At 36.0% G+C, this 23,920-nt stretch overlaps 1 protein-coding gene and 1 long non-coding RNA gene across 3 annotated transcripts in view; both read right to left on the reverse strand.

Annotated features, from left to right (window-relative positions):
- The window catches only part of AGBL4 (ATP/GTP binding protein like 4), a 442,154-nt gene that overhangs the window by 326,457 nt on the left and 91,777 nt on the right, over nt 1-23,920 (reverse strand). The gene's annotated exons all lie outside the window — the stretch shown is intronic.
- The window catches only part of LOC112942920, a 55,273-nt gene that overhangs the window by 27,601 nt on the left and 3,752 nt on the right, over nt 1-23,920 (reverse strand). The window contains exons 2-3 of one of the 2 annotated variants that reach the window (XR_003248483.1): nt 21,448-21,499; nt 1,391-1,670 (exon numbers count right to left, since the gene is read on the reverse strand). This is a non-coding gene — a long non-coding RNA (uncharacterized LOC112942920). Of the gene's footprint in view, nt 1-1,390; nt 1,671-21,447; nt 21,500-23,920 lie in introns of those variants that run through there. The other variant, XR_003248482.1, reaches the window with a different exon arrangement.

A 23,920-nucleotide genomic window follows, 5' to 3' on the forward strand; every position in this document is an offset into this window, starting at 1 on the left:
ATTATTTATGGCTTTTTGGTCTTTGTAGGTTTGAAGAAAATTTGATAGAAATCTGAGAATTTTAATAAATCAAAGAAATATTCGTATGTGCAAATTTTCATCTGATCTTGAATTTCAAGTGTTATGGTTAAGAAAAGTGCACTGACTATTGCTTAACGGAGTAGCATTTGTAGTAATCTCTAGATATAGCTCCTACGGAAAGAACAATAATAATATACAAAGCAAGCCTCTAACATACAACTTACTAGTAAGATTGTCAGAAAAAAAAAGATATATCAACTCGGACAAAAATCAAGCCTCACATTGAATTCATTACTTTTGAAAATATTTCAAATATCTCAAAACTCTTATCCATTCCTGAATTTACCTCACAGCTGTATGAGTTGTAGAAAATGGTTATTTTTCTTAGGACCAAGAAGAAAATGCAATTCTATTTAAGATGTTAAGAAAGAAGTTTATGTATGTTGAGTTGCATTAGATAACCACACGTTTTTGCTCAGTTATCCTGTGTCCATAATGCATCCAGCTCGGAAATACTCAAAAATTTAATCAGTGTTTCAATTTTGTTTACTAATTGTTACATTGCTGTATCAAAGATGAAGTGAAAACAGTAAGTATTCGCATGAAAGGATTCTGGAAGTTCAATTTAGTTTTACCAAGAAAGATTGTTTTAAAACATGAATATAGATCAATTCATGGAGAAGGACAAGCAATAAACACATTTGACTGGTTCTAGCAACCTCCAAATCTATAGGATTGCATAAGTCATACTCTCACTCAAATTTTGTGAGCCCGAGTAATACCAGGAGATTTTAAGTGAAGTGCATATTGTGTATTGCCAGCATTGTATTTGAGGAAAGAAAAATGAAGGTGCAAACTAAGAGCAGTACTATCTCAAGTGAGCTAGAGAAGGAGCTCACTTGAGATAATTTCAACGTCAGCTCAGGCAAGGAGTGACTTTTCTGTGGTCTAAAATAAAGTTTCAGTTATATAGTAACCAATAAAACGCTCGGCTGCATTAAAGGCAGTTTCTGTAACTATTTTCGTTCCAAGTCCTATACACTCTACTCACCTTAAAGTTATTCACTAAGGAAAACATAGATACCTAGAGAGATACTTCCACACTTCATTGCATCATTGCTGCAAATGCAAGTTTGACATCTAGATCCAGACACRAGGTAGTACCAAAGGACATTAAAAGTATTATTCAGAGAAGCTAGAAGTTTCTTCTGTTTGTGGCTGTTGTGAAAATCCAGATAGGTTCTTATCTGTAGATACAAAAATAGAAAACTACCTTCTAATCCTTATGTTCAACAGCCTCAAAAAAAAAACAGAAAAGCTACACACATAAAAAAATTAGAAACTCACTTTTACAACATCAGTATCTATAGAAATAATTTTTATTTTGTGCTTGTAAAATACAGACAAGCTATATTCTTGTAAGAACTGAGGATACATAACTGTATTTAAAGTGTTCAGTGGTTTCACATTCTTATTCTTGAATTCTGCGTTACAGAGCAGTGCAAAGTCATGTGCTGAGCAGTGCCGGGGTCACCGATTTCAAGTTGAAGTAGTCTCAGTTCTTCTCAGTTTCAGGCAGGAAAATATATCTATTTTCTTCCACATCCATGACTGCCAGAAATCTTTCCTATGCTTCCTGGTATATCTGTCTGTTATCAAATRCCCAAATTTAGGCAGATATAAGAGGCCTCCAAGAGATTTCAAAGGACAAGAATTTTTAGATATTAGTCCACTGTTTTGTTCTGGTAAAGAAATAGTCTCTCTTGAATAAGTTACTGCATAATCATTTCTGCTAGTGACAATACTTAGCATATTATTATTTCTCATTATAAGAGTTGAAAAAACCTTCCTATTCTATCACTGAGACCTTTTCCAACTTGATAGTACTCTGGACTACTACTCTTCTACTGTTGGAAGCAATATACGGATAACCCTCCCATTAGATTCCCAAGAAAAGAGTCCAAAATTTTGTCCTTCCTTTCCTATYCAAGTAAGAAGTATAGAAGTTTTTCTTTGCATAGAAATCCGGAATATTTCTACATTTTCTCCTATATCAAAATTTGTACCACAAAGTTATTCAAATTTAGTTGCTGAATCAAGTCTCGGGTACAGGGTAAAGAATGAAACATATCTTTTCAATACAAAATTGAAAAGAAGTTGTGGTGCTGTGGGCWTACTAAAATCCTAGACAGTAAGTTCCCAAGTATGGGTCATATTTGTTCTTAACCATGACAAAGTTAATTAAAAGCAGAATCAATCTCCTAAATACAACTAATATGAAGAAACAGAAAGAAATCAATTGATATTAATATAAGCACCCATAAGTGAAGCAAGATGATCATAAACGCAAACATTTAGTGGGCAAATGTTTAACATCCCTGAAGCTCTGCTGCTTGAACAGCCTCTATTATAGTGCACACAAAAAAAGAGGCAGGAATGAAATATGATACATATTGTAAAGATCATTGTAACCATTGCACTGCTCCTACAGCCTAAAATAAAGATTGCAGTTAAATGATAATGCATAAACTACATGTGTTTACCTTCTGCTAGGTTAAAATCTTAATCATATTTTACAAGTTCTCACTTCTGGCAAAGCCTATACATTTTTCCTTGTTTTGTGTTTTTCCATGGGGCAATTATTTTGGCTGTTTTTTTTTTTCCTTATATTTTTCGCCTGTCAAGCCTCCTTTGTCTAGCAAAGGARACACTCTGGCCACCTCCTTCACACACATCTCTGATTATTTCAAAGAAAACCAAAAAAAACAAACAGATGGAAGCAAGGGTTGAAGTCCAGCAACTCTCAGCATTTGATACAGACTGATTCCACTTAATCAGGTAATTTTTTTGGACATTTGCTTTCAAAAGCATTTTGAAATTTAACTATATAATACATGCTTTTTCTAGATGGCATGGCTATACAACTCAGCAGACATGATATCTATAGAGAAGACTGATAGTTTGGTCTACAAATGTTACACTCTCAAAGAGTAGATGCTGTATGGGTAAGCAAAAAAGCAAGCTGCTGTCACCAGATATTAACCACTTTAGATATCAACATTAGCTTCAATATTACTGTCAAAACTGATATAAAGAGTACTGTGTTGTCAGAGTGAGGCTTGAGGGGACAGTCTAATGAGAACTCCGTAATTAATGATTATTAATTAATCCCACTTTTAAAACCTTTTCTGTCTGTAGCTCCTAACTCKTTAATCCACGTACAACTTCCATGTTGAGGACAATGAGGAAACTATCTTTCTTTACAAAAATCTGTTAGGTCATTCATTCAAGTCCATATTTACCTTAACCGAAGAGTTTTTCGAATAAAAGGCAGGGTTTGTCAAATAAAGAGAAACAAGCAAAAAATCTTTCAAAGCCTATGGCAAGCAATTTCAGACATCGAATGTTCTCTTCCCTTTTAAAGCTGAAAATTTGGGCAACCCATGGACTTTCAAGTCAAAAATTAAAACAGACCCCCCATTAACATCGATTCAACCAGTGTCAGGAAGCCTCTGACTGACACACACACCCTGACACTTGGTTACTGCAGTATCAAAGGTCTCTTCAGATTTTCAGCTAAAATGCCTTTCCCTTCCCTTTTGTTTGGATGGTCTTTTTTGAACTCAGTCTTCTTTGAAAGTTTTCTATAGCTTTAATCAATATACATCCAATAGCAAAATAGTTTAAAAACAGTTTCTCTACGTCAAAACTCTTTCATGTCCTATATGCAGTATGTATAGGCTGACAACACCAAAAAAACACGTCAAGTACAATATCACTAAGCACTAGCCAGCCCTTATTTTAAGAGTATTCATAAATGGTGGCTAATTTAAGTGCATTGTATTGGACTGATAATGGAGTCTCAGTTATTGCTCATCTCGAGAAGCATCTATTGATATGTAAAGCAAAGACATTAGCCATGTAATTAGCCTGCAGCATAACTATCATCCTTCACTCAATCATTTCAGTTCCAACTGCCCAAACAATAGTAACATTTCACAATGTTTTTACTTGAAATAGCTGGTGCTGTAATCATAGTGTAAATTTCTTATGAAAAGCTCCCACAGATAGTGTACATCATGCTGGGAAAATGAGTTTAAGTACAAGAAACCGATTAAAACTCTAACAATCTCCTAAGGGTAATTTGTTAAAGCTGTTTTGTTATTTTGCATTAGCTCTAAAAATATCTGCTTCTTTATTAAAAGGTTCAGTACCTTAGTAACTATGTAAGATTGCATTAGAATAATCAGTGGTTTTCTGTTTACATGCTATATATAAAATATTTTTTGTGAGAAACAAAAGCAGAAAAATGGAAAAACTATGCATAACTATTTTAAAAAGTTTAAAATGAAAGAATATTTATGATGTTCTCATCAATAGTGGAGATTTAGATTCTGTGACTCACGCCATTCCTGTCTGTCCTTTGTCTTATCTTCTTACATTTTCAAAGGTTGTTTTCAAGACATATTAGGCTTTTTATGTTCTGCAACATATTCCTTTGAGTTATTTTAATATATGTCTGCAGTGTCATTTAAAGATGACTTGAAGGTCACCCTTACTCTGGCTTAGGAACAAGTCATTCCTCCTCATCTATGTCTTTATTGATAGCTACAGAAAAATATCCACATTCCTTCCAAGAAGTGGCCTGCCTCAGGAAGAAGAGGACAACTTATATCTGCTTCTCTATGCATTCCTAACTATGGATCAAAGAACTAGAAAGCAGAGTGCAAAGGATAAGAAACCAGGAAAAATAGGAGGGCAGTGTTGGGGAACTTCCAAGGCTCAAGACTCAGAGAAGAAAGTTGCATGTCCATGACAGGGAAGCAGCAGCTAGGAAAATGGATTTCTCTCAGATCCTGAATCCAGCAAACCTGAAATCTCAACAAACTGTTACTGGGAAACAGCRTGGAATTTCTCACAATGTAGAGCTGAGGAGTGCCAGCTCAGGAAGACCACAGGGTCAGCCTTAGATATGTTTTATATATATATATATAAACATATATTTCTTAGTACCTTCCTTTTGCAAAAGTCAAAAGTTAAACATTAGTGGGTGCATAGCGATCCGAAAGTTTTTGTGCATAAGACGCAATAAACAAAAACCCTGCTCATTCACAAAAAGTATCATTAGATGCAATCTGATACAGAAAAGCTATCAAAAAATCCACACCCACAAACTCAGGCAAAAACACCCCCATAACCCTTGGTATTCCACCTCTATGGGGCCAATCACGTATTGATTTTATTTTGCAGTCCTGTCAGATAACGTAAGCATTCCACATGTAAGAAGAGCAACCAGAAACCTTGCTATTCTTTTTGCAAACCCTTAAGACAATCACTGCATCCTATCCTGGGCTTCTATCCAGATACCAAAWTTTTTTCCAAAAACATTTCCCTGGTCATTATTTACCCATCTCATCCCAGTTCCATACCTTTCAATAGGAGTAGGACACTTTACAAGGGATGGGGGAAGAAAAACTAATCAGAAAAGTTTACCAGTTCACTCTACTGTCAGCTAAACCATAATGTCTTCTTGTGCCAGACTGCAGAAAACAAAGATCTTGTGTAATAACCAAATTAAAAATAAAACATGAGTTTTAGTGAGATCTACAATCACTTTTGTTCCTAATGGCATTCATACTCAAAAGACAAATCTGACAATTCCAAGCAGCGTATCAGCTCAATATCTGCCGAATAAAACTTTGGTTTATTCTTGAACCCTTATTTAGCAATTAGATATTTAAAAATATACTAAAAATTCTTTATCAAATCAGAATGAAGAATATAATTTTATTCTGCACTTTCTRTTTTTTCTTGAGCTTTCATCTCAGCACTGAGAGGAACTGCCTTCCCCCCCCACCATGTTTTTTCTCCTTATAGTTTTTCTTCAGTCTGGAGAGAGGAAAAAAGAAAAGAAAAAAGGCAAACAATTAAATATCTGCACCAAATTATGCCCCAACGTGTTCCTGAAAGGTCATCCAGAAGGTCTCCTTTCTGTYTCCTTTCCCATGAATTTCAGGAGTCACAGGAAAGGAGACTTTCCTGTGAATTTCAGGAGGCTGGAGAGCTTCAGGCACCTTGCATTTAAACATTAGAATCAACCTTTTCAAATTTTATCCAGTCATATCACAAGCTCTCCTCTTTGCATTCCACTTATTCATCCAAGAAAAGGCAAAGTAAAACAAGGAAATCCAAGCCGTGGAATTCCATAACATTATAGKGTTACTTACTACTTCATGAAAGTTTTTCAGTCTTTCCAATCTCTCACACATTGTTAGTTCAGTAGAAAGAAGTAACACAAAAGCTTTACTGATTTTCTACTAGGACATGTTCAGTGCCATTCACATAAATCCTATTCCAGGAAGAGCATAAAAATACCTTGAAGATCATCTCATCTAAACTTCCCCCAACATCTGGCTGGCTTTTCAGACTCCACAACTTATTTAGGCAAACTGCTCCAGTGTTCAACCACGCTCACAGTAAAGATATCCATTCTTGTGTTGAAATAGAGGCTCCTGTAGTTCAGGTTGTGATGATTGCATCTCACCCTATCAAGGGGCACCAAGTAGAACAGAAAGTTATTTTAATTACCAAAACTGAAATTGAAAGCTAAAATATTTAAAACCTGTGCATATAGTTCGATTGTCTAGGACCATCCTTAGGAGCAAGGGTATTGAAGTGACACACACATTGTATTAGCTTGTACTGTAATTTGGAGTTCTGGTTTTATAGCTAAGATGACAAAACAGCCCCAGAAAACATGGGTGAATTAATCCAAGTGACACCACAGAACAGACTTTCTAATGTAAGCCACTTTTTATTTCTAAGTAATAAGAAAACAAGATGGAAAAACAAAAAAAAATGACTGCAGTTCTTAATCTGACAGAGTCCCAAGGTGAGACATGACAAATATAGTTCCCAGATGCTCCTAGAGAAACTTTCTRTACACCTAAAAAGCAGAAGGGGCACCACAGTACTGTGCGCTGGACTAGATCCATTTGTTTAATTTAAGGGAGACAGCTGCTACAATTTACATAAAACATGTTTTATTGATCCACAGAGATTCTTATGGCAGCTTGCCTTCATCCAGGGAAGAGCAGTGCTTTGCCATCCTCCTCTTGCCACACTAGCAGTGCAACACCAGGGTAAGCAAGGCTACAGATCCAGGCTTGGTAAAGTGCAAAGACTGATGAAAAAGGCAGCAATTAAAGCTAAGGGGTAAGGGTGGGAAAATAAGCAGATTTTCATATTATCCCAGCTTTGTCCCAGTATTTTTCACAGAGGGAGGAAGTACTAGATGTGTGTGGGAGTGGGTAAATACAGGTCTCTGAGGACAAGCAGCACAGCATAAGACAAGGCCCTGAGGACCCAAGTTTCATACTAACTGCCACGTCAACTCCTTTAGAGGATGTATTGTAGGAGACAGACAGGATAAATTAGACAATGTCTGTAYAGCTTTGTGAAAACTCCAAAAGCCATGAAAGGGCTATTATCATCATCAACTGCTGAACATAKGCAAAGAGCTCTGTACGGCCGAAAAAAGTCCAGTTAACCCAGAAATTTTAATCAAAATATCTACCTAAATGAGCTAGTCAGACTTTGTATGCCATTCACCTACACKAGCCATAGGCAACTACTAGGAAACAGGAAGGGTGGCTTTTAGACAAGGAAAATGCAATGCCTATTGAGCCAGAGGGTGCAGGGAGAAGGGACACTGGACGACTGCAGCATTGTCCTCAGGCACAGCAGCCTCAGCRCTCTGCCCACAGCTGGGGGCTAAAGCCCCAACTCAGCCCAAACGTAGCCAATAGGAACTGACATTTACACCATCCTAAGGTTAGCCTAACATTAATTAAGCCAGCACTGTACTGCACTACTATTCCCTTATTACTTCTGTGGATTTTACTTTTTTATATATAAAAAAATCCTTTCCAATTATAATTTCATAATAAACCTGAATGTCAAATCTCCCCAAGTATGAATGTCATCTTTGTTTGGAGGCTAGAGGGAAGAATCCAAGGCCAAGATGTCCTTGAGCACTAGAACTGGCTGAGATACTAACATACAGTAGGATCCTACGCACAAGACTAGACCTAAATCTGCCTGAATCAGAACTGCTGTAAAATAGGACTTACTGACTCACCAAAAGGCATGCAGCATGGGGCAATTCCCAGCATAAAACTGTATCAGACAGTGGCAAAAAGGAACATAATCAGACTGCCAAATCCTACATGCAGTTTAAGCTTTTGCACTTCCCCAACATATTTCACTCATGAAGATTCTCTTCTTTTACAGTATCTTCTCTGATGAGGCTTGCAGGGGTTTGGACTGGAGACAAACTGCATATTCCTGCTCTTTCTTGCAGGAAGGCTCTTCCTAAGGCTTTGATGAACAGCACGTATCTGCGTGAGCAGGATGCAAGCGCACACTCAAAATCAAACCAAAGTCAAGTTACCAGAATATTAGCTTGCTTATAACTAGCCAAATCAGGAAAATAGACACATGACTAAGTACTCTTCAACAAGAGAGATGGTAAGGAAATGCAAATATTGTTATCCAGCTTGCTACAGACATAGAACTATATCAGCTGTATGATTATGCACCACAACCTATCCTTTGACACATTTTCCTCCTATTTTTGTCCAAGAAAGTTGTGCTATTGACTATTTAGCATCAAACAAATTTCTGAAAGTGAGTAGGCATCAATACAATTTTCCTCCTGCAAATATAGATGTTTTTGGTCAGAAATAAGTGTTTCTAAATAGGTTGGAATGGAAGCAAATCTTAGAAAACTGCCTCTTCTACTTTTCGATTTCAACCTTCAGGAGAAGACAGAGGGAACAAAAATGGTCTCAAAGTTTTGTTAAAGTTACTCTAAGTATTTTGAATAAAATCATTCAGTTAAGTTGATTCAATATTCTGTAAGTTTTACAATAGTGCATGCCAGAGTTGCACAATAGTGGTAGAACACTCACAAAATTTGTTAGCATTACTGTATGATATGGTGATAAGTCCAAATTCACTACTCTTATGTTCTATTCCGCCATTATCCATTTGAATTCATTGAATGTAGAAAGATAAATATGAAAATTACCAAAAGTAAAAYCCACTACTCATCTAGCAAGAGGCAATGCCACAAAATATGCAGATCATTGTCAAGGCTAGATGTGATGGAAAATTAAGAAAAACACAGCTTAAAAAAGTGCAAAATAAATCATTTCAATGTGCTTACATTAAAATTATAAGCCATATTATTGTTTCTACTTAGAATTTTACAGAAGAAGTGAACAGATGAGRAAGATTAAACACACACACTTCTGCTTTGATTGTACTTAGTCCTCTTATTTGAGGAGAGGCAGCAAACTGTCCATACGTGTTCTTTCAAACAGCAGCAGTCTGTACAGGCCTTTTAAGTCCTTACTAAATGATTCATCTTTAATACCTATAGCTTTACTATCTGCTTGGTTATATTTTACCTGCAACTTAAAGAGCTGCTATTTATGGAATTGCTTCCAACAGTTTTAGCTCTGATGTCTATAAGGTTAGGATTGAGAGGAAAAAGGAGGTAGTTCTAAAACACTTGCATGTTAACGGRAGGACAAAAATAGTCTCCCATTGTAATAATTGTAATAATTAGAACCATCATCTATAGAGCTACAGGGTGTGCTTTGTTATTTTTGTTTGTTTTTTCCTCCCTTTCTCCTCTCTCCTTTCCTGTATATGCTTTGGAAAAAAGAATATATGTATATAGTCATGCACAGTCCTAGTCCCGCTACAGCTGGTAAGAGAAGATGTAGCAATAGACATAAAACGCTAGAAATAACCTTGGGATCACAAAGAGCACCAGAGGAGGAATAAACAAATTTCTTGATTAGAATGGCATAAAATAAAAGACAACAAGACACACGGAAACAAGGGAGACTGTTTCTTTTTCCCAGGTTAAGATTAGGAAATATGGCAGCCCTTTTAATACAGTTTCTTGTAAGAGAACATTTACCCTGACTGCAGATCGTTATGCAAGCAGCTATGGCAGAACAATTAGTAGGAGAGAATAGTAACGTGAGTGTGTACAAAATTGCCCATTAAGATTCCATGCACAACCCTGATTACTTACATGGGAGAGATTCTTACAATTTGCAAAGTTCAACATAAGAGTTCTTTAGTAATAAAACAGGCAATATTAAAATATCTCTTAAATGACTGTCRAAGTTTATAATGACTAAACGCTTTGGAATTTTTAGCTTAACCTTTTTTTCTGTGTGATTTACAAGTCCCCAAGAGGTTTCTTGGTAAAGCTATATATCTTTCTGTTAATCTAAAGCTATATGGTTTATGGTGCTAAAGTTTCACGAGGTATTTGGATACTCAATTGTATGAACGACTATTTTCAACCAGTTAAATCCCCAAAAGAGAACAGGATATGAGCCAAAATTTTTAAGTGAGATGAACCAAAGCCTGGAATACATCTGTGTTTACACATGGTCTGTTAGTCTGCAAATATATGTGGGCAACTATGCACACCTAATTCCACAAATTCAAGTTTATAAATTCATTTACTTGACTCCCAGTTGACACTGTCAATGTATTGCTTAGTCTTTTTTTGCTGAAAAAAGGATCAAATGTGCCAAACACGATGGTGACTTTTGTTTCTGCAAACACTTTCTATGAGGAACGGACYGATAAAACTAACTTTGCATATGGCAGGAAACCAGACAATACTAATAGTTATTTACTATTGAKACATCCCACATTTAGAAGAGCAGTCTAGAGCCTACTGCCTGTCCCTTGARTCATCTGGTCTCCCCATTATTAATTGTTCTAACCGACCTTCACAAGGGAAGAAAAATATTGTTGTATCTTCTTTTATCTTGTCTTATAATAGGAATCATGTTTCATAGTGTTGAAATAAATTACTTGCACGGTGATCAAACATCTTAGCTTCGCTTCAGCATTTAATCACCCGTGAAAGCCGTTTATTGCTTCGTATACTCCAAAGCCACGAACATTATTTCGTAACTATACTACAGAAAGTCTTTCATTTTTATTTTTCAATTATGTCTTAGATTCTTTCATTCTTCTAGCCAGCACTTTGTTGTAATCCGTCTACATAAAAGACTTATTTCCTTAATGCTTATTTCCCTTTACATTATTTTTACCTATTACGCAGGGAAAAAAATCAAATTAATTGAAATTTCATCAAGATTACTTCATTTCCATTCAATATATATGAATTAARAGGTCTTAAAATAATAAAATATCAGTACATCATTAGAATCATCTTATTTATAAATCCTTTATGTCTCCTAGTGTGTAAAACATAACTGCTATTTTAAAACATAAGTCTGTCCCAAATCCTTACCTCAGTTTATGCATCTAACAGACAAAAGTCCACCACACCTCAACATTTGCTTAAAATATTAACGTTTTAATTTTGAGTTCAAAGTCTGTCTTCCTAGATGCTGAAGGTGATTCTACTTTTTTACTAAATGAAAAAAAGAAGTCCTTGCAGCACTTAAATCAACCAAACACACACAAAAATAATTGCCATTCAATAGAGCCAGATAAAGAGACAAARTGCAGAGCTGATATTTCTGTAAAAAATGCCCAACTTGTGTATGTCAGTTTTGCATCACATCCAATGTAATAAGATTTGAGCAGGTTCATGAAACCCATCAAAAGGGACACAGCCATAAGATGTGGTAAACTTATTCTGGGTAGGGCATCTTGTCTTCTAATAGCATAAAGAAGAGATAACAGTAGAAAATTTGTTTTGTTTAGCTTGCAATTTTTATGTGCAGAATATGGAAGATATAGAACATCTGCATGGTTTTGCAATACCAGTTTTGAATTGATAGTTTAGGATATCTAAATAGCCTATCACAATAAAATGATTATTAGATCTATTTTAGATAGATTTAGGTATCTAAATTGATAGATTGGATATGTTACYTTTAGACAAGGGGAATATAAGGATGATCCCTGCAGGTGTCAATAAATGTGATATACTGTCAAAAAGGAAATTATTCACTTTGTACATTGTGTCAGGGCCCTGGAGAGAGGGTTCTGGTCTGCCCCCCACCTACCCTGCTCAGGGTGTTGGGACAGGCCCATCCAATCACTGTGGTATCAGCCTCAGCAATATCCCTGTACCACCAACAACACAAGTACTCTTAAAAGACCAACTGCCCCATGCTGCTCCCTGGCCTGTTGTTCTCTGTTKTCTAGAAGATAAAGCTCCATCAGCCAGTTGCTTAACAACTGATAGTAGAAGTGGAACTATGAGACTTAGATCTCATCTAATATGGCCTTTTCATACAAGACTATCATGAAAAAGAAGAACCAAGGACATTTGTTGATACTACAGACAAGAAAGGCTTGGCCAATAAAGAGGATCATTGGAATAAAATTCTTCCCATGTGATATAGTTTGAGAAGTAATGTAGGGTAATGTGAAGAGTCACATGCTGTGATGCTAGCAACTTCTCTCATAAGAAAATTGCTAGTTGAAAACCACAAAGGGGAGATTGTATTAGTTGACCAAAAATTAAGAGCCATTTGTGACTATATCTTCAAATAAGAGTTTGTTATGACTGCTTATAAGCTGAACACATACAGTGTTTGTCTAGGAATTAAAGGGAAGTGAATAATCTTCTCCACTTGGCACTTAGAAATAACTCATCTCCTTCACAACCCTTCATTATAAAGAGGCTGAGAATGAGAGGACCACAGAGAGACACCAAGGCAACTGGAAGCTACAGCACTCAACACAGAAGCAGCTCAGGAACCAGGCCTTTCCTTCTCCAGCAGGCAAATCCAAAGGATAACATAATTACAGCCCCATAGCATCCAAAGGGCAAACAATAACAAAGAAAAAGCTAGAATCTTTTTAGACATTTAGTGAAATTACAAGAGATGACAGGCATAAGCTGCACTGAAGGAAGCTCCAACCAGGTACAAGGAAGGTGTCCTACAGCCATCAGCACAGTTCAACACCAACACAGGTCATGGTTAGGGAGTCCCTSTCTTTGGAGATCAGCAGAGCTCCACAGGAGGAGACCCTGAGCAATCAAACTCAGCTTTGAAGTTAACCCTCCCCTGAGCAGGAGGTGGACTACATGACCTCCAGGGGTACCTGTGGTTCTCTGATTCTATTTAGATGTTCAATATCAGAAGTTATYAACCATAACTACTTAAGAATATATAGCTCTAAACTGCTCATAAAGTTCAAAAACTCAAATCCTCAAAARTGACAAGTTTCAGAACAGTCTTCCAATAAAAGTATTGAAGGCAAAAATCTAACCAGTTTTATAATGATTTTTTAAAAGAAAAGGTCTACACACTCCCGTTATAAGATAAAGCTACCTGCAATAATACAGGACAGCTAGATAAATCAATAAGTCTTTTACACTTTTATGTTCAATGTTTCTATGCTTCATAAAAATCTTTTAAAATAACCTATTGCTACATATTCTTTCAGAAAAATAGTTTCTGATATGTGAAGAATCTGTTCAGTTTAACATCTTCATCCATTTTAATCAGTGCTGAAGAGAAAGATCAAGAAGTTCACTATAATATAAATGGTAAATCCTTACTGTGAAAATACCAATTAAGAGATTTCATATTTTACATTAAATTCACCTTTACTTAAAAGAATAAAAAAGGATATGACTGTAGTGAATTTAGATGCCMAATCCCCAAATGAAACAAACGTTATTTCTCCTACAGAAGCTTTTTCTACCCCATGAGACTTTTTCCATTCTAAATAGCTTTGTAAAGCATGAGGGTTGTTTTTGAAATGTCTCTTCCTATACAWAAAACACACATATTTCTAGAACAAACTTTAGTAAAGATAACAGGAAACAATATATAACAAAAATAAGTAAACAGAACTTTGTTAAAATAATCGTTATCTATTTGTAATAGATTTTGGTCTAAAGCAGGCAAAGAAAATTGTATAGTCTTAAGTGAGGAATGTTTGAGAATCTCTTAGTTATTTGCTCGTCCAGTGGATGACTGAGGATATTTTTCAGTGAACATTACCAAAGCAGCTTATAAAAAAGATTATATKGATTTCAATTAGACAAACATGTCAATAGATATGTCACCTCTGAGGGTCTCTCAAAGTAGCTTTGATCATCGCAATACGAGCTGATAATATACATAATTAGGAAACACAAAAGTTATAGCAATAGCTTTTTTTTCCTTGCAATAGTGTTAAGTATATCATTACTGGTATCAATTAGGTTTTCAGGTCTTTTTTCCAAAAAAAACTTGCTCAAACCTAAAATATTTTTACCATATGTTTTTAAACCTCTTCTTAAATAAGCACTATTAAAAATTCCTTTGAAGCAATAAAGTCTAGCATGGATTTTTCTGAAGGTATCTCTTTGTGCCCAAACACAAGTCCACCAGCTAAGTCAGCCTGTTCTGGATAGCCAAAAAAAATGAAGTTCTATACAGTCTAATACTTGTTGCATTTACATCAATGCCTATAGTTTTGTGCAGATGACACTCTGCAGAATAACCTTCAGCTGAATGGTCAAAATTATGTCACCGTTCAAGTAGCATACCAGGTACAGAGCTCGCCGCTAGAAACAGATAAATTGAAAATATCTTTTCTAGAAGCAATACTCTATGGCTTAAAATTTGACCAAGTTGGTTTCCTCCCCCCCCATTTTTTGTTCTGCATCAATTTGAACTTAACTGCCTTGAAAGGAAGAAGGAAGCGGTTATCCTCCTTTTCTCGCCTGTAGAGAAGTTCACCAGCAGAACCATGAGCAAGTTTGGAGCATCCTAAAAATCATCGCAATGTGCCTGACCTCCCTGCTACCCACTGTGCCTGGAGATCCGCTATGGCCACATCCAGCCATTACTGTTCAATACCTCCACTGACACTTTAATTCCCAAGGAATTCTATTTTCCAACACACTTTCAATTCTTCCCAGTGCTTCCTCAAAATTTCCACCTCCTCCAAGTCCATCTGATCTGAGTAACAGCTGGTTTTCCTTCAGGAAACTGCTGAAGTGACAAAAACTTACTCTTCTCCTCCCTCAAATGCTCTTTACCAGTAAAGAGGGAATTGTGATACTTAGTGGGTCAGTGATCAGCAAAAAAAACACAAATTAAAAAATGCAGAAAATATGTACATACACAACCTTTTTTCTACAGTCTCATGCTCTTCATGTGTTTGCAAGCTGTGCTATTTACCTTCAAGCTAGATCTGCAGACCAGCAAGGCTGCAAAGGAGCAAGGGCACGCAAGAAAAAAAAATAGTGAAAACCACTCTTATTTTCACGCCCTGTATGCATTCATCTGTCTTGCGAGCTTTTGCTTCTGTACAATGTCTTCTTTTGTCTTGCGCTTGACCATATACTTTCACCAGCAAAATGCCCTTTTTCCTCCCAGAAGTCACTGGTTGGCCCCTGCACGGCAGGGGGGATGTGGGGCCTGGCTTAAGTCCCCTTTGTACGGCTGCCCTGGGCACAAAGAGGGCCCTAGGCCGGGTTGCCTTCCACCCAAAAGCCCCCTGGCAGGGCCACCTCTCCTAATCTCCTCCCAGACAAAAAGAGCCACTTTAATCCCCAAAATCCTCTTAGCGGCCTGCCAAATAGATGGCCTGCAGCAGCCAGCCTASCAGCAGTCCCACAGGCAGGATGCTCCACGTTCAAAATTGTCCTGCAAAACTTCCAGTGTGCATACGGCACGCATTGCATCAGCCAGAACATGATAATTGAGGCAATCACTGCTATTTCAGGCAAACATTAAAGCCTCAGAAAGTTAACTCCGTTTGAGCAAATAAACTGCCAAGTCCAGCATTTGTGGAATGAGTTCCATCAAGCACTGTGTTTCCCGTTCACCACACGCTAATTATGCATCTTCAAGTCACAAACAAGTGTTTCGTCCTCTTCCTTTTTCCTTGTTCAGCTACTGAACAATAGCCTCAATAGGATATTACCAAGTAAAATCCTTAATCCCTTAAAAAGCAGGTTTGCAACGCTCTGCTTTGTCCCATTAAAGAATAACAAAACYAAGAGTTACCAATAATTTCACCAGGGAAGCACAGGAAAGCAATCAAAAATTATCACACATGGGCCACCAAATGATTGTAGTGCACCACTGGCCGAGGATTTTAAATTAAGGATATTTATCCCGGCTGAACATCTGAAATGTTTRTTTATGCAGAGAGAGATACAAGAAAAATTAACTGGTCAAATCCCAGCAATGTAGAGCTTTACTGCAGAAGCTCTCCAACAGCACAGTACCAGGATTTAAAGTTAACCCTTTTTGCAAAGTGTCTTAGAGTTTATACCAGCTTTTTCTTCCATAATCAAACTAAGAAAAGAGATGCAGTTTTGAATGCCAGCAAAGCTTCAAGTTATAGTTACTGTGCAGGTCAGGTGGCTGTTCTGACATCACATTCYTTCTTCCAACAGGAAAGGGGGATAGAAAGAAAAAAAAGGAACACACACACACAACTCTTTCCTGTTTTCTAAAGTTCATAGGCTTGGTTCAAATCATTACTTCAGAGATAACTAATATTTGTGATGAGTCAAAGATAAGTTTATTCTACTTATCAGAATTTAATGTTGAGCYGCTTCAAAAAGCGACCAAAACACACACTCCACACTGAACATAACATGGCATACATTAAACAAAACAAGTATTAAAAATTAAAGAGGAAAGAAGAGTCACAACAATACATCACACTTCAGTCTCTACATAATTCTATTAAGAAATTCTTTGAAATAGAGTTATAATTAAGTAATTCTCATATCTTGACATTCCAAAAATTATGCCAAATATCCTAACAAGATTATCTTTATTTTACARAGAAAAGGTAAATTTGTCTGAGGTGGCTTTTTTTAAAAAAGTGGCAGCTTCTCATATGGGAGTCCTGTATCAGGATGATTTCTTAACCTTAAGTCTATGTAATATTAATTCTCCTTCCTAAAAACAGACTGACACAAGRAAATAACACAACAAGGGTGTTGCAACTTAGTTTTCATTCAGAAAAGGAAACAAMAATCTGCATTTTTGTCTTTTATTATAACAGGATGGAAGAAAAGTTGTTTGACCAAGAAGTTGATAGGAAATGAGTTTTTAATATACTTTTATTTTACACTATTTTTGCCTTCTTTTTCCTCCTYCCCCATGCTTCTATGTACACGGTACTTACAGTATGTACTGTTTTCTTGCAAAGTGGGGGTACAGAAAGAAGCTATTTCATTTTTCTTTGCATGTTAAAGTTTACTCTATTGCTGCAAAGTCTAAAGAAGAATAAAGAATATTGAGAGATCTGRGTTATGCATGGCCCTTTGTGGCACTTATTAATGAACAGGCTCTTTCATTAGTCGTGGGGAAGATTTTTCTGTCTAAAAGTTTATGTAACAAATAATATTTCCTCAATAAAAATTACACATACACAAAGAGATTTAAAAGTCTTGTGGCTGTTTTAGAGAYAATCTTCCAAACACTTCAAAACCAAGGTTGAAGTCATTAACTATATTTAGACTACAGAAGGATTTAATCAAACCATGTTTGAATTCACATCAAGCACATACCAAAAAAAGCTTCCAACAACTCCTTRAATTGTGGAGAATCTTTGTATGCTTAATGCCACATGCAGAAAAAAACAAAATCATCTCCAGTGTAATCATTCACAAGCTAAAGGATAACCCACATGTCATCGAAGAGGGACAGGTAGAGATTCAGTCACAGATGAGTGCACCTTTACAGACATTAAGGACCACAACATTTCAAGATGACAGGAAGGCTCCTGACAACTGTTACACAACAGTGCACAGCTGCCTTTCTAAAATTCAGATTAGACCTAATGGCCTCAAACCTGCTCATGAAGTCAGGACATCAGACCAGACATTAAGCTGAAGCAGTGCAGAATTAGGCATATGAAAGACTCCAGCTCCTGCAAGCCTGACATCGTTATTAGTGACCACAGAGGGGGGAAAAAAGTCATTTTACAGAGCAGCAATAATGAGATGTTTAAAATGAGTTATATATCTAATGACACAAGTTTACCTCAGGAACTCTTCCCTACCTCCCAGCAATAATAGTTTTTCAAGTTGTGATTTCTGCTAGACATGTCACATGCCTAAGATTGAGCTATTTTTAAAAAAAGCTCACTGTAGTTCAACATCATGATCAGCACAGCCACAGGTGTCATGAATCCAAACACAGCTTTGTTCCAACCCCGTAAGGAGTTCAGGTGATAAAGACGCTATCTGAATCACAAAACTCATGTAGGTAACCCAGAATATTTAACTGTACCAAGTAACTGATAGATCAACAACTCAAAGAATAATTTATCCAGCAGCATTTGCTCTTATAAATATTCTTTATTATTTGTTAGGTAAAGTCCAGACAAGCAAGTGGGGACAGGGAACCATAGCTACATGATGACGGRGCATTTGCTCTGCTTGGTTGTACTGCCAGCAAAGAGGAGAATGTGCAAGGTTTTAAATGGACTGTATTAGAATTTGTCCTGAAAATTTTAAAAATAAAGGCAAACAGCTGGACCAAACAATGACTTTATTGCACCTCAAATATGTTTACTCTCATGGGAGTTATCATGTGATGTGGAGAAAGATTGAGAGGCCAATTCCCCAAAATGAAAACCTGACTGCCTTAGAGAAATCGGATATTTGAGCTGATGTTGACTTATCTTAACAGAAAGTGGTAAAGAGGGGCCCACTGCAGAATCCTGTCTTATTCTTAAGTTGCCTTTTTTTTTTTTTTTAAGTATAGCATAAAAGCAGAGATTATCAGAATTTGAAAAAGAAAGGCAAGAGAAAGATCACCTTAGATCCATTAAAACAAAACCAAAGCCACAGAAGAGGGAGGAAGATATTAGCATGCTAAGAGGATTTTTTTTTTTATAAAAGAACTTGATGCATTAGAATAGACAAATATTTGATAATTCTGCATTCCTAGACATTTAAGAATTAGATGCTTATGTATTTAAGATTGGCAAATAGAACAGATGAATCAAGTGAGGAAAACACAAAAGCAGCTAACAATAAGACAATAAATAAGTCCTTCTACTTAGCCTTGGGCAGGTACCCAATAAAGGATCTTTTTTGATCTGCAAGAAAATATCCCTACTTGCTGCCAGGAGCTGACTAGTCAACAACACAGTTACTTGCTCTAGTTTGCTACTATTGCCACTACAAGTTAAGAGAGACAGAGGCTGGAGAAAAGCCCAGCATAAAAGTAGATATAATTAAGTGCTTTCTCCCTAAACAGACTGCAAGAAAAGGCTGAAAAACTGCAAAGAATCATTGGCCCAAGGCAATACAACGTGTCAATAAGGCTGCCAAATAGCATCACTGCAGCTGCACTCCAAATCCTCACTCCAATCATTTTGTAGCCYGATGTCAAACATGCTACCTATTATTCAAAATACAGAAACAAAACAAAGAAAACCCTCCAGTGCTTTTATAGCTTTTTCTTATTCTTAGCTAAGACTCATCAAGTCAGCCACACAGTAAGAGGATGAAATTTCATTGTGGGAGTTAGATACATTATTTCTCTAGAAAAGTAAAGTTGAGAAGTTTATTCTGACTTCACTATTCTTGCCAATACATGMACAGCTGTCAGTTGTAATTCTAATAGAGTTCGTTCCTCCTCCAGCAAAAATAATAGATATAGTGGAAGAAAATAGTTTGTGCAAGAGSATGGAAAAGTAAGAGAGCTAATTCTTTTTACCAGAACTTTTGTTTTTACCAGTGGCTTGTGAACCATGTTAAAACATGGTTTTTACAACCAGCACTTGGTTGCTGAAGGGGGCTATAAACCCTCAGAAGGAAAAAATAAATAAATAAAGCTTTAAGAAGGATAAATTCTAGCAGGACAAAAAACTAGCAGGACAAAAAATTGCTGTTTTCTGCAGTAGGATAAGTCATCGTTAAAAGACATTTGGGGATATGAACACTGTAGAAGTCTACATTACTGAAAGTCAAGTATCAGTAGTAATTCTAAGCAAATCATCGCAATTAAAATAGTGAAAATAGGAAAGAAAGGACAACAAAAGGACAATAATATGGAGAAAAGATTGATAGATTTGACAGAAGAGAAGCACCATGTGAACTGCAGAATAAATGCAGCTTTTTTGTAAATGTCATAAATCCAAAAATGCTCTTGGCCCCTTTTCAGAAAATGYGTGCTGAAGCAAGCTTGCTCTCCCATGACTTGGGCTTCCTTTCTTTTACMAAGTATATTCCAAAACACATTCTGGTGCACTATTTTCATTATTAAACTAAAAYGCCCTTCTCAGTTTAAAGAATATAGTACACAGCAAAATGCAACAACACTGCATTATTTATTGCATTTACTCATTTATCTCCTAATTTATCTAGTTTGGTCATCTCTAAAGAAATCATTAATGTAAATTGCTAATGCTCTTATTAAAACTTTAATAAGAGAAATGCTTTAAGGCAAATTGATTTTTAGTCATTCATGTCTGTTCATCTTGAACGAGTTGGATGATAACACTTTTTTAGAGTCTGAAACAGAACAGGATGATTTATATATATATATATGTATATTTAAAAACATTTCAGTTCCTAATACTGCAGCTTGCCTGATTCAGAGATTAAAATGCTTATAATTTCTTGACTTTAAACTACTTATGGTTATCATATTTTAAAGAAAAACCTAACCTTCTTCTGTACCAGTAAAGTGATTATGCCAGCCTAGAGGATTGCTCGAGTAGTCCCAGGCCTCAGTGCAGAGCTGCAACTGCAGGCCTTGTGTTTGCAAGGGGGAACACTAGAAAAGTTGTTATGAAAGAAGTTAACAGGTAAGAATAGGAGTAGGAAACAGGTAAAGGGAACAGCATGTTAACAGGTTTGAGACTGAGTGGAAACAATAAAGGAATTAGTTAAGAGACTGTCAGTAACCTATAGCATACACAGGAATATAAGATAAAATGCATTCTAGCCCAATTATACAGTAAAACACTTTTTATATTATACAGTCTCAAACTATGAATCTTTTGGAATGAAATAGTGTCTCAGTAGACGTCTGTAAATCATATTAGGCTGAGAACAAAGTAGATGATCACTGAAAGGTRAACCTAAGCATCGAATAATCTCTTATATGCTAATCCTTCAACAYGAAAACAGTGGAAACTCCTGTGCAATATTTGCCAAGCAGTCAAGTTCCAGTGTTTGCTTTCAAGTAAAAAGAAATCATAATAATCGTTATTGGGCATTCATTCTTCTCTTCCCTCTCCCCATTAGAGGTTAGTTCTACCTGTATTTTGGTCTTCACAGCACAGAGAAARATATATCCAGTATAGTGCAAATATTAAACCAGGGAGAAAGTGATTAGACAAGTAGTGAGGATATACCACAATACTGTAATTTGTGCCACTTAAACTACAAATCATGCACGTACATGGAATCCTACTCACCGTAGATGTGAGGAGTTCTATACAATGGCCATAATCAGGACAAGCTTCCGAACTACAAATATTTTAAATTAAGATGATCAGGATGTTATTAAAAGAAAGTCTCAAGTATCTTTCTTTAAACCATAAAGCATCAATTTCTTTTATGTTTTAGTATAACTATTTGTGAAACTATTCACTATAGAATGGAAGTAAGAGTAGCTCATTTCACCTTCCAGGAATACTTTAAAAAGATTATGACTGAGAGCAGAAATAGAATTTAGTATTTCTGTATCGACTATATATTTCTACCCACTTGATTACATTATTATATGACATAGAGAATAAAGAWCTTTCTTTCTGTTAAATGCTCTTTCCCCTTGTGGTTAGAATTGAATTAAAGCAGAGGCAAAAACATGTTCTAACAGTCCTAAGACAGAGAGGGAAGAAAACCATTTTGTTTACCATCTCCCTTGTGTATTTTTACTCATCCATTAGCTAAGATATAATCATATGCACAAGGATAAAATTAGTATTGCAGGGAAAGTGATAGGAATTCAGAACACACTAAAAGCTCCTCTCAGGTACTGCTGCCAGAACTGCATGTACAAGTATCATAGCAAGTGTCTGAAATACGTACATGATCAAGTTAGCTGTGAGATACTTATTTAACTTTAATAATACCTTTCTTGCAATATAATTTACAACTTCAAAACTGCCATGTTAGCCTCAACTTAGAGCACCAGTCTTTATAAAATATAGATGCAGAGTCTGTGCATTCAAATAAAACAGGAAGTTATGTATGCTCCACCCACTTGCACTTAAACATACATATCCTAGAGCACTAGGTATATTGTATTTCCAATTTAAAAGAAGAAATCAGATTGGATTTCAAGTATTCTGAAGAAGTCTTTCATCATTTCCTTTTTTTTTAAGCATGAATCAATAACAAACATTAACGGCTCTGACTGAGGAAAATAAAGCCAACTCACATCATTTAGAGACATGAAGTTTAATATTAGAGAGTGACAGGAAAAAATATTCAACTATATTAAGTGACTATTTTAAAATATAAGCAACAACAAAGTAATTTTTCCAAATTTCAGGCAGTCAATATTTTATTAAATATAATATTATTTAACAAAGCTAAAGGTTCTATATATTCTGTAAATTGGGTATTGTTGTCCAAGTACTTGTCTATTCATATTCCAATTTTTACATGCGAGGCTGGCCTCCAAAGGGATGAACTCTATTATGACCCAGTATATATGTATAAATAGATATATGTATAACCTATGATTTTTTTCTCCCTCCATCTATTCAGTCCTCTCACAGGCAAAACTCCCACTAAAGTTAACATAGCTAAGAAAGCTGGTTTTGCTTGACAATTTTTGGCCAAGTTTTGAAGAGCTGAAGGAATAGCACCATTTATTTATAGAATATTTTTTAAAAAATAATCCAAGAAAAATATCGCAAAAATATAAAAGAAAACAGAATAGATCTTATGCCCCTTGAAATAAACCATTGTCCTGGCAATTTCAGTTTATCATAGTATATCAACATGTTTTATTGGCATTAGTTTTCCTTCTGTTTTCAGATCATTATATCATCTTACCCAAGATGTTAACCCTTGGTAACAGTGGTAAGAACCCATCAAAAGTCTCACCAAAATCAGCAGCTCGTTACTGAGCATTTATAGTCTTTTACACATTTTCTTCCCTTGGCTCCTTCGTGAATAGAGCAYAACAGAAGCAGGAGCCATTCAGACCAGAATTTCATCCAGCTTGGCATCCTGTCTCTGTCAGCACCTGTTTTGGAAATGCTAGTGCTCTCCATATCTTTTCAATAGCTAACTTGTTAAGAACTTCATGAGAAAGCAGTTAAACCCGGACAACTTGACTTAATAGCCCTGGGTGGCATCTTCCTCCATTAACCTGTTCCAGCACTCCGAGTCCACTTTTAAAACACACTGCAGCAACATTTATTTGCCCTGTGAAATCTGCTGCCTGAGAGCATAAGAATGGGCAGTGAAGTCACCAATGTCACTCACAGTTTGACATCTAGCACATCCCTTTCCATCTTTTCCTGGCAAAATGTTTTTATTCATTTTATGGATCTTTATAATTTAGCTGATAGATACTTTTGCTTGACAGTGACAGATTCTGSCACAATAAATCCCCTAACCTTCAAAAATTAACAAAGTACAACTTTTTTTGCTTCTCTGTTACAACTTTATCCCTTCATTCATCAAATATTTATCAGTTCTACCTACTGACTGAGAAGTTTCCTGCTTCTTATATGTTTAATATATTCTGCTTTAAATTTCTTATGCTTCAACTAGTTGTTCCCAAATATCCTTTTGCTTGACTTTATTATCATTCCAATTTAACTTAGAGTTCTGCATTTACGAAATTCTTTGGCATCTGTGTTTTAACACATTCAAGCCTCAGTAATATAACACACACACAAATTACCTAAAAACTAAAATTTCTATCTG

The sequence above is a fragment of the Nothoprocta perdicaria genome, unplaced genomic scaffold (assembly GCF_003342845.1).
Source record: "Nothoprocta perdicaria isolate Ctin4 unplaced genomic scaffold, notPer1 scaffold_0, whole genome shotgun sequence".
In the NCBI taxonomy this organism is placed as follows: domain Eukaryota; kingdom Metazoa; phylum Chordata; class Aves; order Tinamiformes; family Tinamidae; genus Nothoprocta; species Nothoprocta perdicaria.